Genomic DNA, 12,320 nt, shown 5'->3' with positions numbered 1-12,320 from the left:
TGTAACTTGCTCTGGCCAATGATACATAAGCAGAAAAGACCAGCTGGACGTATGAAATCGCCAGGGCTCAACTCTCCTCCTCACTCTTCACTTTTGACAGCACACATAGATAGAAAATGCAACACTGAGTCTTACATGCAGGATGGCTGTCTCAAAAAGTCACCCAAACCTACAAGAAACACGGTACGCGCAAGAAATCAAGCTTTTTTGTTTTAAGCCGCTGAGATTTCCGAGGTGTTTGTCATGCAGCATAACAAAACTGAACCTAACAAAAGCAGATTTCTTGGAAGCAGCACCGCATCTGTTTGGTAAAGATACTCTGATGTGTTCCCAGTGCAGAGAAGGAGCTTTTCTGACACAGTCAAGGAACAAAAGATGAACTAAACATCTATGTGCGAGATGGGAAAAGAAAGTTCAGACAGGGAGATGCAGAAACCAAAGGGAAGGGGAAACCCACAGGACGCCGGACGTATGCCTGCTAATGGGACTCCTCCTTGTGACCAATCCAAGTCTTCCATAAACTGCACTTTAAACACTTGTGAATGCTGAGTAAGAGTGGAATTGTCTTAATCATTTTTCAATACGCTTCTGTTTATTGTTCACTTGTTTGCTGTGGATTTATGGTTTGTTTTCTTTTTTTTTTACATTTTGTTTGTTTTGGTGGAAGCTGGGAAAAGGCTGAATTTTGTTTAAGTATTTTTATTTATTTATTTAGGCCACACCACTCGGCCTGCAGGATTTTAGTTCCCTAATGAGGGGTGAAATCCATGCCCCCTGCATTGGAAGTGTGGTGTCTTAACCACTGGACCGCCAGGGAAGTCCCAAGAGGCTGAATGTCAAGACACCAGTTAACACAGGAAGGAACAGAGACAGCCTGCGCCACCACTCACGAGAACGGGAGGCAGAAAGTGCCAGAAAGTAGAACTGCAAGTCTCTGGGGGTTCACAGAACTCACCAGCAGCAGCATATAACGACATCTGACACATCCAAGGTCACTGCCTTGTGCCAGGCAATGATCTAAGCGTTTCATACTACATGCACTTTATATAACTACTTTATATGAGTTCTTTAAATCCTCATAACACTGCCAGAAAGTTCAGTCCTCTTGTTATCCTCATCTTACAGATGAAGACTCAGGCCTTGAGAAGTTAAATGTTGGCCATGCAAACAGCATGGTGGACCCCCTCCAAATGCCTGGCTCCCTCTCATCCTTCAGGTCTTAAAGCAGATGTTTCCCTGGCGGCTCAGATGGTAAAGCCTCTGCCTGCAATGCAGGACACCCGGGTTCGATCCCTGGGTCAGGAAGATCGCTCGCAGAAGGAAATGGTAACCCACTCCAGTACTCTTGCCTGGAAAATCCCATGGATGGAGGAGCCTGATGCGGTCGCAAAGAGTCAGACGCGACTTCACTTTCACTTTGTCCTCATAGAGACTTTGCCCAGGCGCTGTATCCACCTCTGTCATCCTCTATCACAACACCTATCACCATACATGGCAAGATTTTATTTAATATGTTTAATCTTTGTACTGTTTTCCTCAGTTAATTGGACAGCTCCATGACCACAAAGCGCCGCGCCTGCCATGGGTACCGTTTTATACCACCAGCACCTCGAGCAGCCTGAGTGAAGCAACATGAGGACCCAGAACTGATCCGTCAGGAAGGAAATCAGAATGCTTTCAGCCTCCAGTCACAAACTACCTGATTAAATGGCTTTCTAAAGATACAAAGTTTTTTTTTTTCCTTTTCATGTAACCAAAAATACCCAGTATCTTACATAAACTAGAATTTGTATTTTTACCTATAATTGGGGGGAGGGGGCAGATTTTTTCAGTAAACATACCAAAATGTTAACAGAGTTTGTTTCAGCAAGCGTACCAAAATGTTAACAGAGTATGAGAATTATTTCCTTTATGCTTTTCTTTGTTGTTCCGACTTTCTTCAGTGAATATCTATTATGTTTGCAATAACAAATAAACAGGGACTTCCCTGGCGGTCCAGCGGTTAAGACTCGAAGCCGCCAATGAAGGGGGCACAGGTTCAACTCCTGGTCAGGGAAATAAGATTCTGCATTAAGTATGGCGCAGCGAAAAGAAAAAAAAAGAAAGAAAAGAAAAATAAACATAAAAACTGTTGGTACTTCTTTTGAATATCTCTGCCTTTGAGTTTGTGAACGAATTCTGGGGTCAATCTCTTCCACAGCTTCTCTTTCTCTGGACAAAATTAAGCCAATGCCAACTGCATTGCTTTGCACACAGTAGGCATTTCTTCCTGTTTTGATGAATGAATGGGGAGCATAGAGGGAATTAAAAAAAAAAAAGAACAGAATCTGCTCATTCTCCATGAAGGGAAAGCAAACGGAGGGAAGACTTCTCAACCGGCTTCATTTGGTGGCTGCCATGGAGGATGGTGGAAAGGATGTAAAGTTTCAGACTCCAAGAGCTCAGGATTTGAAGTCAGCTGGATCTGGGTTCAAATCTCACTCTGTCTCCAAGCAAGCTGAGCAACCCCCTGGGAAATGTAGCAGCACCCTGGCATCTCTGATGTGGTACAGAATTAAGCCTCTTCTTCACAAACCAGGAGGGACAGAGGGAGAGCCCAGGAGGAAAAGCAGAGAGAAGGCGATCAGTACGTTAGCTCTCACTTGTTTTTAATTGATCCGTATTGGAATAGAGTTGCTTCACAGTGCAGCGGTAGTTTCTGCTGCACAGAAAAAGGAATCGGCTGCAGATATCCCTCTATCCCCTCCCTGCTGGCCTTCCTTCCCGGTCAGGTACCGCATGCATTGAGTCCCTGGGCTATACAGTCTATGCCCACTAGTTACCTATTGTTATGTGTCAATCCCAGTCTCCCAACTGCTCCCGCCCTCTTTTCCCCTTTGATATCCACATGTTTATTCTCTACTTTTCTGCTCTCTGCTTTGCCAAAAAGATTGTCTATACCATTTTTCTAGATTCCACAAATATATATGTTAATATACCATATTTGTTTTTCTCTTTCTTCCTTCACTCTGTGTGACACTCTCTAGGTCCTTCCATTTCTCTACAAATGACTCAATTCCATTCCTTTTGATGGCTGAGTAATATTCCACTGTACATCCCACCATGTGTGGGGGAATCTTCTTTATCCATTCCTCTGTCTTTGGATATGTAGGTTGCTTTCATGTTCTGGCTGGGCTTCCCAAGTGGTGCTAGTGGTAAAGAATCTATCTCCCAATGCAGGAGACTCAAGAGATGCAGGTTTAATCCCTGGGTTGGGAAGATCCCCTGGAGTAGGAAATGGCAACCTGCTCCAATATTCTTGCCTGAAAAATCCCATGGACAGAGGAGCCCGGCAGGCTACAGTCCATGGGGTCGCAAAGAGTCAGACATGACTGAGCACACACGCATGTCCTGGCCATTGAGAACAGTGCTGCTGTGAGCATTGGGGTGCAGGTATCGTTTTGAATTGTGGTTTGCTCTGGGTATATGGCCAATAGTGGGATTGCTGGTCATATGGTAACTCTATTTTTAGTTTTTTAAGGAACCTCTATACCGTTCTCCATAGTGGCTGTACCAATTTACACTTCCACCCACAGTGCATGAGGGCTCCTTAGCAATCACTTTTGTGACTGTCATTACCATCATTATCAGGGGCAAATGCTACATCATCTCAGCTGCTCTCCCTCCCCTCCTGCATTCCTCCTACACTCTCCACCCACCAAAACCCTAAAGGCATCAATCAGTACAAGCTGGGAGGGGGCTCCAAAATCACTGCAGATGGTGACTGCAGCCATGAAATTAAAAGACGCTCACTCCTTGGAAGGAATGTTATCACCAACTTAGACAGCATATTAAAAAGCAGAGACATTACTTTGCCAACAAAGTCTGTCTAGTCAAGGCTATGGTTTTTCCAGTAGTCATGTATGGATGTGAGAGTTGGACTATAAAGATTTGAGCGCTGAAAAATTGATGCTTTTGAACCGTGGTGTTGCTTTTGTGCTGTGGTGTTGGAGAAGACTCTTGAGAGTCCCATGGACTGCAAGGAGATCCAACCAGTCCATCCTAAAGGAGATCAGTCCTGGGTGTTCATTGGAAGGACTGATGCTGAAGCTGAAACTCCAATACTTTGGCCACCTGATGCGAAGAGCTGACTCATTGGAAAAGACCCTGATGCTGGAAAAGCTTGAAGGTGGGAGGAGAAGGGGACGACAGAGGATGAGATGGTTGGATGGCATCACCGACTCAATGGACATGAGTTTGAGTAAACTCCGGGAGTTGGTGATGGACAGGGAGGCCTGGCGTGCTGCAGTCCATGGGGTCATAAAGAGTCAGACAGGACTGAGAGACTGAACTGGACTGAACTGGGAGGATGGGAGCAGGTCCAGCCTTCATTTCACTTTTCTCTCTGTTATTTACAAACTCTCAAATGTCTGATGATCATGAGCAGACTATATTTATGAAATATTTTGCACTATATAGAGCACATGCAAAGCTTTTTGAAGAAGATGCCACCCTTCAGAAAAAATAGGCTTTCTTTAGAGAGTCATTCTCAATGATTCCTTTCAGTTCTACGAACTCTCTAGTTAGCAAGAAATCTAGAGGAAATTTCCAGAGCTTTAAGCACTTTGCAAAATGAAGTGGCTCTACACTTGTAACACTTTTTCAAGTGAATGAAATAAGTGGTGCCGGCTGTTAATAACTTGTAAGTAAAGTCGCTCAGTCGTGTCCGACCCTTTTCGACCCCATGGACTGTAGCCCACTACGCTCCTCCACCCATGGGATTTTCCAGGCAAGAATACTGGAGTGGGTTGCCATTTCCTTCTCCAGGAGATCTTCCTGACCCAGGGATTGAACCCAGGTCTCCCGCATTGTAGGCAGACGCTTTTACCGTCTGAGCTACAAAGCTTACATGGGCCCAAACTCCTTCTGATAAAACACGTTGATCACCCTCAGTGTGCCTTTCACTTACATCCTTTCTGTCTTCATAACACACTAATGTGTAAATTACTCTTTTCTGCAAATAGAAAAGGTGATTGCGGGGGCGTAAAATTTTGAGTGACTAGCAAAGAAGCCTGAACAATAATTGCTGCTATTAACCTCTCTTGGTCTTACTTAACCCAAGCCTCAGTTGTTTCACCTTAAAAGTGGGGACACCCAGGGGCATGTCACAGAGAAGCACTCAAATCTTGGTAGCTATTATTATTATCATCACTATTGGCTAGTCACTTCGTGATAGGCTCTGGGCAATGTGCTCTCTTTTTAACCCCACAGCAGGCCTTTGATGGGGAACTCTTGTTATTCCCATTTTGAGATGGGATTACTGAGGTTTGGAGCAGTTTAGTAACTTGCTCAGAGTCACAAAAATTTAGCTGGTCCCCCCTGTCAGGTTTCCAATCGAGAGCTCTCCTGTAGCTGGCACAGTATTGGTCAACATCTGGGGCTACTGCGTTCCACTGGGCAGCAGACAGTGGAAGTGTTTTCCTTAAACAGGTGGGCCACCTGGAGCTTGTTTCCAGGAAAACAATTCAGCTTTTCGATGGCTCTTATCCCACCCTTAATTAATGCTTAGGAGCCCAGTCTGGGTTACTTGGCTTTGTGATACATCCTAAACCAAAGTTTGTATGATCAAACGGTTGAAATTTCTTTCTGGCCATGCCATGTGGCTGTGGGATCTAGTTCCCTGACCAAGGATCGAACCTACAGCCCCTGCACTGGAAGCTTGGAGTCCTAACCACTGGGCTTCCAGGGAAGTCCCAGGTTAAACTTTATTCTAGGCATTTCTGCAAGGATGTTTTTGAATTAGATTTACATTTTAATGGGTAGAATAAGGCAGCTTGCCCTCCATAATGTGGATGGGCCTCATCCAATCAGTTGAAGTCTTGAATAGAACAACAACAACAGAAAAACAATCCTAAAAAATTCCCCAAGGGACTGCCTTCAACTGAAACTGCACAGTCTGCTGTCTTGAGTCCCCACCTGTCAGCTCACATATCAGATTTGGACTTGCCAGCCTCCAGATACATTTATTTTCTGTTGATACTGTTTCTCTGGAGAACCCTGGCTAATACAAGCCCATTGCAGCCTGAGGGGAAGGGGGTCAGCATCTGGCCACAGAGGAGAGGAACCATTATCCTTTGATAAACAGGAGGAAGAAGCGCTTTTACAGGCCATCATCTTGACAATCTGTTACTCCCTGGTTCACAGCCAGAATCAGAGCTGACTGGCTCCAAGCGTCTGTTCTTAACCCCTCATAGGGGGTCGAATGGCGGTCCCCAAAATGTTACATTCACTTCCTAATCCCTAGGCCCCATGACTATAACCTTATTAGAGAAAAGGATCTTTGAAGACGTAATGAAGTTAAGGACCTCTGATGAGATCCTCCTGGATTTTCTTGTGCTGTGCTTAGTCACTCGGTCATGTCTGACTCTTTGCGACCCCATGGACTGCAGCCCGTGAGGTTCCTCTGTCCGTGGGGATTCTCCAGGCAAAAGTATTGGCGTGGGTTGTCATGCCCTCCTCTAGGGAATCTTCCCAACCCAGGCAGGGATCAGACCCAGGTCTCCCGCATTGCAGGTGGATTCTATTACCATCTGAGCCACCAGGAAGCCCTTGGTGGCGCCTAAATCCCATGATACGTGTCCTTACAAGAGACACACGGGAGAGATTTGATAGACAAGAGAAGGTGATGTAAAGATGGAGGCAGAGATTAGAATGAGGCAACCACAAGCCCAAGAATGCCAACAGCCACAAGAAACTGGAAGAGACAAGGAATAAAATCCCTGCTAGAGCCTCTGGAGGGACCACGGTCCTGCAAACACCTTGATTTTAGATTTCTGACTTCCGACCTCCAGAACAAGGAGAGCAAAAATCTCTATTTTAGCCAGAAAGTTTCTGATAATTTGTTATGACAGCACCAGGGAACTAATATACCCTGATTTCCAATAACTAGGATACAATAGAGGAAGCAAACTGACATCCAATGAGCATCTTACAGTAACCAAGACCATCCATTCTTGAAATATGAATGAGTAAGCTCTTCGAATAGTACAAGGGAAGGAAACCAATGTTGATGGAGTGCTTACTGTGGTCCAGGCACTGTCCTAGGCAGTTGGCTCTATTATTTCATTTAATTCTCATAACAACCTTATAAAGCAGGTACCATTAATAAGTATGTGAAGCTCCCCTGGCAAGATCTAAGTTGGGTTAGGAGGTTAAATATTCCTTGATAAAGAACTGCGAGACTCCAGACATGACTTAACCCATCTAAGAAGTCAACGCATAAACCAAGAGGTAATCAGGTATATCCATCAAAGCAGATTACCAGAGAAGGGTAGGAACCCCAAAACTCCCACTCACCAGCTGTGTGACCCTGGGCAGGTCCTTAACATCTCTGTGCCTTGTCTTCTCCATTTCTTTATATTGGAATCTGCCTTACATAAGGTCTTTGTGAGTTAAAGCATATAAGGCATGTAGGACCAATCCTGGCAGATAGCAACCACTCCATAAGGGTTAGCCATTACTGTAACACACTTGCTATCAAGCACAGGGTAAACAGTCAGTGGAGAGTGACTACTACTATCATCATTAGTTCAATTAAGACCCAGCTGGACCTTAATCTTTCACTGTTTCTTAGAGAGTCATGATCTTTATTCTGTTAGACTTTTAAAAAGCCCTCCTTAGAAGACAGAAATTGGATTAAAGTAGAAGTTCTCAGAATATAAATTCTCAGACTGATTCAAAGTACACAGCATATACAGTAATGGCAGGAGGGGGGGGCGTTTCTTTAAGCCTTTCAACACATATTTAGTAGAGAATCAAGCTTAATTTCAAAATTATAACAAAAGAAGATTCAAAGATAGTCAGTACCTGAAATGCCACAATTTACTAGGGTAAAAGCTACTGGCTATTGGGTGGGTTGAGGGAGGAGAGGCAAAAAAAAAAGACAGAATGGTTTTCCTAAAATTAAATTGTAAAAGTAAAAACAAAGTGAAAAATTCCTGCCAAGAAATCCTTAAGATCTTTGACCATACTATAATAAAATGGAGACAGAAAAGTTGGACTGTTTGCTTACTCATTAGTTCATTCTTTAATTTATCTAACATTTACTGCATATTAATAAGTAGTTCCAAGTTTTATTATATAGGGCAGTTGTCTTTAAACAACTGCAGTTCAGGCTAGAAAGAACTGAGCATTACAGAGGAACAATCAGTTTAGTTCAGTTCAATCGTTCAGTTGTGTCTGACTCTTTGTGATCCCATGAACCGCAGCATGCCAGGCCTCCCTGTCCATCACCAACTCCCAGAGTTTACTCAAATTCATGTCCATCAAGTCGGTGATGCCATCCAGCCATCTCATCCTCTGTCATCCCCTTCTCCTCCTGCCCCCAGTCCCTCCCAGCATCAGGGTCTCTTCCAATGAGTCACCTCTTCTCATGAGGTAGCCAAAGTATTGGAGTTTCAGCTTCAGCATCAGTCCTTACAATGAACACCCAGGACTGATCTCCTTTAGGATGGACTGGTTGGATCTCCTTGCAGTCCAAGGGACTCTCAAGAGTCTTCTCCAACAACACAGTTCAAAAGCATCAATTCTTTGGTGCTCAGCTTTCTTTATAGTCCAACTCTCACATCCATACATGACTACTGGAAAAACCATAGCCTTGACTAGACAGACCTTCGTTGACAAAGTAATGTCTCTGCTATTTGATATGCTGTCTAGGTTGGTCATAACTTTCCTTCCAAGGAGTGAGCATCTTTTAATTTCATGGATGCAATCACCATCTGCAGTGATTTTAGAGCCCAGAAAAATAAAGTCTGCCACTGTTTCCACTGTTTCCCCATCTATTTGCCATGAAGTGATGGGACCGGATGCCATGATCTTAGTTTTCTGAATGTTGAGCTTTAAGCAAAATTTTTCACTCTCCTCTTTCACTTTCATCAAGAGGCTCTTTAGTTCTTCTTCACTTTCTGCCAGAGGAACAATAGAAGGGAAGAAATGTTCACTGCAGATTTCTGGGGAAAGTACTAAACCAGACGACTGCCCAGGTCGCTTCCTGGCCCTGTAAAGCTAACTCCAGACCACGTCATCAGTCACATATCACAGTATCAGTACATACAATCTGTCTACTGGCTGAGTACACTATGTTGACGTCATCAGTGTACTATTGTAAATCAAATATATTTTACTTCTGCATTTTGCTTATTGTTTCTCTGTACCAGCATGTACGTTTCATGCCTGGCTGTTTGCATTCTTAAACAGTGTCTGGGGACTTGCCTGGTGGTTCAGTGGCTTAAGATTCTGTGTTTCCAAAGCAGGGGGCCCGGGTTCAATCCCTGGTCAGGGAACTAGATCCCACATGCTTCAACTAAGAACTCACATGCCGCAACTAAAAACTCACATGCCGCAACTAAAGAGAGAGAGAGAGAGAGAGAGAGAGAGAAATCCTGCATGCCTCAACTAAGACCTGGCACAACCAAATAAATAAATAATTTTTAATAAAATAAAACAATGCCTGGCTCATAGAAGGTGTTCAATAAATACTTGCTGAGTGATGAGGCAAAACACAACCTCTATTCAAGCACTGAGATTGACAAAACGGAATCCAGATGGCCTTTAAGCATCCCCATTGATATAGGTGTGTGTCCTAAGTCACTTCAGTCGTGTCCAACTCTGTGCGACCCTGTGGACTGTAGCCTGCCAGGCTCCTCTATCCAAGGGGATTCTCCAGGCAAGAATACTGGAGTGGGTTGCCATGCCCTCTTCCAGGGGATCTTCCCGACCCAGGGATCAAACCCGTGTCTCTTATGTCTCCTGCACTGGCAGGTGGGTTCTTTACCACTAGTCCCACCTGGGAGGCCCTGTTGATAGAGGGTGCTATAGCAACACACTCTCCCCTCTCCTTTCTCCGGGAACAGGCCCGCCTTCCTCTCAACACGTGGGCCCCTGGCAGTCATGTTTGTGCCCTGTGATCTCACTTTCTTGTTCTTAACTGGCCGGACTAAACCAGAACACATAACCTAACCTGAGCCAAACCAATTTTCTCTTTTCTGGGACTTAATTCCGCCTTTGTAAGTATAGAGGGATTTTGACAAAATGATCTGTGAACTCATTCACAGATCCAGGGGCTGGGAGAGACAAAACTACAAAAATCGAAGAAAAACTAGACAATACAGAAAAGCACAGAGAAGAAAATTTAAAAATCACCCGTTTATCAGACTTTGTATTAGTAAAAACTGGGAAACAACATACCCATACAGAAGGAAATGGATAAATGAACTATGGTACATCGATACTAGTCAGCGCTGTCATGGAAAGAGTTATAAAACAGATTGCTGAGTAACCAAAGCAAGGCACAGAACAAAATGTACTGTGTTACTACATATTTTGGGCTGGCCAAAACATTTGTTCCGATCTTTCATACCATCTTACCGAAATACCTGAACGAACTCTTAGACCAACCCAACAGGTACATGTTTTCTTAAACTACATATTGCATATAAAGGTCTATAAGACTATAAACTATACAGATAGCCATAGTTATCTCTGGGGAAGATAGATGTGAGGAAGAACTTTTAGGTTTTAAGCAAAATAATTTTATAGTATTTGACTATATTAATATGATAGTATATTCCTATGCTAACTTGCTTAAAGGAAAAAAATCAAAATGATGAAAAGATCTGGGCTCCCCTGGCGGCTCAGACGGTAAAGAATCTGCCTGCAATGTAGGAGACCCAGGTCCGATCCTTGGGTCAGGAAGATCCCCTGGAGAAGGGAATGTCAATCCACTCCAGTATTCTGGTCTGGAGAATTCTGTGGACAGAGGGGCCTGGCAGGCTACAGTCCTTGGGGTCGCAAAGAGTCGGACACAACTGACTAACACACCCTCACTAAGAAGCAGAGTCCACTGAGATCAGAGACAAAGAAACCATTTAGGAAGCTGCGGGCATTGCTCAAACGTGAGGATGTCGGGCCTGAACCACTGCAGGGGGGATGACCAGAAAGAGATAAACGTGTGATAGGTTTAGGGTGTAGAGTTTGAGACTCATGATTGATTGGATGTAGCAGTGAGGAGGGGGGGTGTTTAGAGGTGTTTACACTTTCAGAGTAAAGAGCATTGGCTTTGGAATTCATCTGCCTAGACTCAAAGCCCAGCTCTTACCTGCTAAGGGATATTAGGCAAGTTAGTTCACATTCCATCTCTGTCTGTTCATTTGTCAGTGAAGATGAAAATACCACTTCCTATCTCGCAGAGCTTTTAGGAATCTTGTGCAAAATGCTTAGAACTTTGTCATTGCTCTGGATATATTTTGGTTATTATTAGAAGGACTCCTCTTATTATTACCATCACAATCACTGTCATCAAAATTATCATCATTAGGGCCAAATTTAGTCCCTGAGCCTAGATGACCAGTTGGAAATACAGGGAAAAAATATAATTTGAACTGAAGCAGGAGTAAGAGTCAGAGAAGAGTAAGGAAACCAAGAAAGGTCCACAAGACTGATTACAAGACTGTGGTTAACTAAAGGGCAGCGATGGAGAAAGAAGGGTGAGTGTTGAGGGGAACTGCCTAGCAAGTTAGTTAAGGATTAGGTTTGAAGGAAATTGTATGAGTACATATATTTTAAAACAGAAAAGCACTGGTTGAGCCTTTCATCTTTTTTGAAGTTCATGCTTAAAAAATCAGGTATATAAAATTATAGAGAGCTTATGTATTATATATTATACTTGAGCTTCCCAAGGGGACTCCCTGCTGGCTCAGGTGGTAAAGCACCTGCCTGCAATGCAGGAGACCCAGGTTCGATTCCTGGGTCAGGAAGATCCCCTGGAGAAGGAAATGGCAACCCACTCCAGTACTTTTGCCTGGAAAATCCCATGGATGGAGGAACCTGGTAGGCTACAGTCCATGAGGTCGCAAAGAGCTGGAAATGACTGAGCAACTTCACTTCGCTTCCCAATGGGCGCTAGTGGTAAAAAAAAACCTGCCTGCCAATGCAGGAGACGTAAAAGATGGGGGTTCAATCACTGGGTCCACAAGATCCTCTGGAGGAGGGTATGGCAAGCCACTCTGGTCTTCTTGCCTAGAGAATCCCATGGACAGAGGAGCCTGGCAGGCTACAGTCCACAGGGTCACAAAGAGTCAGACAGGACTGAGTGACTTAACATGCATGCACATTATATTATATGTATATAACAATTTATTCTTACTGTAGTGAATTAAAATATTAAGCCAAAGCAACAGTCCCTTTGAAAACACAGCCTCACTTCCTGCCCCAGATCACTTCCCTATTTTTACACATATACTTAACACTATATTAAATACCTAATGTAGTGGATGTGATCAACA

At 43.8% G+C, this 12,320-nt stretch overlaps 1 non-coding gene across 1 annotated transcript; it reads left to right on the top strand.

The window, feature by feature from the left end:
- The first annotated feature begins 11,720 nt into the window (after positions 1–11,720).
- Positions 11,721–11,793, top strand: TRNAC-GCA (transfer RNA cysteine (anticodon GCA)). The gene has a single exon. It is a non-coding gene; the product is annotated as a tRNA-Cys (tRNA).
- Positions 11,794–12,320: the final 527 nt, after the last annotated feature.

This window comes from Odocoileus virginianus, chromosome 10 (genome assembly GCF_023699985.2).
Source record: "Odocoileus virginianus isolate 20LAN1187 ecotype Illinois chromosome 10, Ovbor_1.2, whole genome shotgun sequence".
Classification (NCBI taxonomy): Eukaryota; Metazoa; Chordata; class Mammalia; order Artiodactyla; family Cervidae; genus Odocoileus; species Odocoileus virginianus.
The sequence above is the reverse complement of the archived record's forward strand: the minus strand, read 5'-3'. Positions and strand labels throughout refer to the sequence as shown.